A 4,745-nucleotide genomic window follows, 5' to 3' on the forward strand; every position below is an offset into this window, starting at 1 on the left:
GGAAGTGAGGTATTTGGGATTTTGTGCGGACTAAAATGTGATGAATTGTGATGACAAAAGAGGTGCTTCCCATTGGTGTAAACGCATGAAATTTGGCACACACGTCAAGAAGTACTATGAATACACAGGGGAAAAGCCTTGGCACTGGGCTTGGCCCAGGAATTCCATAGCGCCCCCTTATGTCACTGTGACTTGTGGTTGGCATTTAGTTTTAGATACACACACCAAATTTGTCTGCCTTGCATTGCGCCCCCACCTGGCCAAGCAAGTACATGTGGCAGAAAATAAAAAAAAAAAACAAGTAGCACACGCATCAAATATGTACATTTCACAAATGCACCACGTCGGTGCTTTGTTGGATTCCGACATGTCACGGGTTGCGGCCCGCAGGTGCTCGGGCCCGCCATTGCCGCTTGCGGCTTTATTTTGATAATGTATCTCTTAAAATAATCACTTTATGCCATCAGCTTAAGATGGCTTACTAGCAACTAACTAATTACCCTAGCAACAACCTAGAAACCACCCCTGTAATGTCAACCTAGCGACCACCATAGCAACCAGCATAGCAACCATGTTATTTATGCGTTTTAGCTTATTGGATGTTGCGTTAATGCAGATAACTTTTGATCCGTGTGCCCGATTTTCATAAATGAGGTACCGTTGGAATCCTTGGATGAGTTCCATGCCACTGATCAAACCCACTCTTGCAGTTCCTCGGAACCGCAATTCTAGTTTTAACTCTCATATTGAACTTTACGACGTGCAAATTTACAAAATTGGATCAACGATATTGTCTCCTACAGGCGTCAATGAGAGAACACTTACACTTACATGCTTTTGGTTTCGATTTTCTAATTGGAGTAAGTCTTTGTGACAACACGTCATGATACATTTGATAATGTTTGATCGTTGTTTTGGTATGAAGCATCTTTTACGTAGCCTAATGAATGCGCTCTAGAAAGTGAAAGTAGCCTAACCTAGGCATGCGCTCTGTGTCTGAGCTGTCTGTGCACGTCCGCAATTGATTACGTTCCTCAAATGGAGAACACATCAATCCCATGGTATTTTTTGCCCTGAAATGCATGAAACATGCAAGTTCAAAATCCCGCCGGTAGCCACCTTACATCTCCGTTTCATTTGCCTAGGCTACTAGCCTACAATAAATTGAACGAACTCAACTGACAACAGGTATATCTACTGATTAGAAATTAGAATCGTTGGAAATTGAAAACACATACAAAAAAAGATTCGGGGCTTTTGAAAAGAGATTCGGGGCTTGAGCCCCCCAATGCAACCACCCAGCAGTAACTTCTGCATTCAGTGAGATTTTCACCGCCCTAATTTAATTTTTGACTCTTCCCGTCACTGTTGCAACCTCTGAGCGCTCATTCTCCAAGTTAAAGATCAAAGGTGGTGGTGGTTTCAAAAACCACCATAGAGAATGAGAGAGCAAAGAAAATGGACATACACAGAGCATCGTGGACGAGTTCACGGAGCGCAAGGCTCGTCGTATGCCCTTCAAATAGTGCTGCTGCTGCGTATTATTGTTGTTTTATTATTAGGGGTCATGTAGTCTAAATGTTGTTGTTGTTGTTCTCTTGGTTACACTTCATGTACGTTCGATGGACTTCAAAATTACATAGTTGCTCTCCGTGGCGCTGACGCTTGTAAGACCCGATGTTGCGGGCATGTGTAGCCTATGTTGTAAAATTATGTTATGATGAGTTAAATAAAGGGCCCGGTCATGTGCCCCGCCCCCGGCCAGGCTCTGACTTGTTCCGCCACTGTATGGGACAATGTTAGTTTCCATAGGGCTGCTTTGATCAGCAACTGGTTTACAGAACACCCACTCTTCACGGTACTCAGAGACGCACCTTGTCAATAGGCAAGGCAGGCAACTGCTTGGAGCCCCGAGCTTCTAGGGTCCCGAGACCTGGTCTGAGCGCGTTTTCCGGTGCACAACCGAGAATTTCATCCGGAATGATGGATTACGTGATTTTACGTGCTCCTGTCCTGTTGTATAACCACTACATCTGTACATGTTTGGCATATAAACAGTGGATCTGTGTTCAAAAGAGTTCAAATAATCTGCACATATTTAGGCTATAGCCTACTGTGGTTAACGTCAGTCGAGGGTGTAAAGTGATGATAGAGCAACATTGGAGTTTGGCATTGATTCAATGAAGTTATAGTAATGCGATTTAAAAGATTTAACATGGTTTGCTACATCTAAATGACAATATACTTGAGCTACCTAGCGATAGTTAGGCCTATAACTAGTTAAGCAAGGAGATGGTTAACATTGTGTTTGCATTATTAACCGCGATGCAATAAGGACCAAGCATAATGCGTTCATTTTTTAAATCGCATTAATCATGTGCCGCCAAAGATTTTTAATTTTACATCATCACTTGTTCTGTTATCAACGATTCTCTTTGGCTGCTAATATTTTGACCCTTTGATGTATCGTTGTCTTGTCCTCAAACTAACACAAACTCTAGCTAGAAGATAATAAACATTAACGCAGTTCTGAACTCCCGGTCGGCTGAATGGGCGTTTTACTTTGTAAAAAAAAAACCTCCCTGTCGGCTCAGTCAACATGGAATTGAAATATAACTGAAACACCTCAAGTTTAACCTGTTGAGGAGTACGGTCACAAATATGTGATCAGATGCAGCTGGGCCCCTGGGAGTACGATCACAAATATGTGATTAGAACGTTTTTGAAAAAAGGTTCTATAACATGATGCAACAATTACCCTCAGGGACTTTTCTGCCATTAAAGAATTTTAAGAACACTGAAACTATAGAACGTTCGTGTAGAATTCTAGAAGGAGCCAGGAAAATAATTCACTCTCTGGGGAATGGCATTGTCTTAAAGAATTCACTCCTCAACAGGTTAAGATATAATCTACAACATGGGTCGGCAACAGGCAAATTAGGCCTATGGGGCGGCCTAGCCAAATTATTGTGGCAGTCCGATATTTACAATATCGATTTACAAATAGTCTATTCACCAATCAGACTGTGAATGGGTGCTTAAACAAATATTATGAGAAAGAACACCAGAACGCACTGGATCCTATAGCCTACTCTGTGCATAGCCCTCGGCCAGCGCTTCAATGTTGGGCTTTTGTGCCTCGGTTTGGAGCAGATAGACCACCTTGAAGGTGTCGCTGCGTTTTGTAATGCGGTATGACATTCTTTTCAAACAGCGACAGCGTTGTTGCATATCAGATACACAGGCTTTACATTTGTGAAACCAGGTAAGATGAACGCGACATTTTCTTTCCATTCCCCTTTATAGGCCCAGCTATTTTTCTCCCAGCTCCAGCTCCTGTAGTTCGCTTCACTCTGCATGCTATCCAATGTCCAATGGCTTAAACATTGTCCTCTATTGTTTGCTTTAGGCCTACCTTTATATTTTAGCCTACATTATTCAACTCACGTATCTGATCTTGGGCACTGCCAGTCAAAAAAAGCAAACAGGTGCCCGCTCTGAACCTATTTACGCAACTCCGACGCAAAACTAAATATGTAGATGCCCTGCTTTCAGAGGATAACTTCCGTCCCTTGGTTGTGTAGGCTATATATGATATAAACTATCTATAGCCTACATTGTATAGCTTACATTCAAATATTACCTTTCTGTTACGAAGCTGGGAATAGGCCTATGAGCGCAAATTAGGATGTAGTGGAGGCCAAACACCAGTAAACACAGTTTATCCACCTCTGACATTTCAGAAATAGAGTTTAGGCTTACCCACTTCTTATTAGAGTTTATCCACCTCTCAAAAGAGTTTATTCACTTTCAACATTCAAAACTGTATTATCCAATACTAGTCTAGGTCAATTTTGAAAATAAATTAACCCTGAAGGCAAATCATGTTAATTTTTGGCATACAACATTTTTAGGGGTTTTGAAGGGTGCTGAATTCAAATCTTCTGTATGCCAGGCTCAAAAATGTCCCATAATGCCTCAAAACGGAGAAATCCAATATGGCCGCCGCCGCCAGGTCAAAATCTAATTAATCACTTATCTTTAGGACTGTACAAGGTAAAAACCTGAATGTAATGTGCTTTTATAGGTTTTCACATATAGGGAATTCAATGCCATGCTCAGATTTAAGATCAAGACTAGAGAAAATGCTTGAAATGAATGTACATGGTTAAAATTTTTGTCTCGGATAATGAATAATTCATGAAAAAAGAGGACCATGAAACAGGTTGATGGCTTATATTTTAACTATCTATTTATATTATTTATCTGTATTTTAACTATTTATTTAGTATTTGAAGAAAATGCTTGAAACTCTTAAGCTATTACTACTAGATTTGCCTACTATTGAAATATTGTACCTGAGCCTATTGTTTTGATGTCAGTGTGCTATGATGACATGTTTGCCCATCCCACCCCTACCCGTACCCCTACACACACAAATACCCATATGTAACCCTGAATGAGGCCACACCCTCTACCTATACACTGAGGAGGCACTTTTTAGCAATTATGTCGCTCCTCTCACATGATGCTCAGCAGTAACAGGTAAACTATAACTTAATATCACAACAATTTGTTCCATGTAGGACCATGTAATACATCTATAATAGCATGTGAATATTGTTATGTGAGGATTATGTATAGGCTAACTGAATAATTAATATATCGTAAGAAACTAAAAAAACGTTAGCTAGTTAGCCTTTGTGAATAGGAAGAAGCTAACTAGAGCCTCGACTCTCCGGGAT

This window comes from Alosa pseudoharengus, unplaced genomic scaffold (assembly GCF_046254945.1).
Source record: "Alosa pseudoharengus isolate Yale_2024_CS ecotype anadromous, Long Island Sound unplaced genomic scaffold, YU_APseudo_1.1 YU_APseudo_1.1_scf_1, whole genome shotgun sequence".
NCBI classification, from domain to species: Eukaryota; Metazoa; Chordata; class Actinopteri; order Clupeiformes; family Clupeidae; genus Alosa; species Alosa pseudoharengus.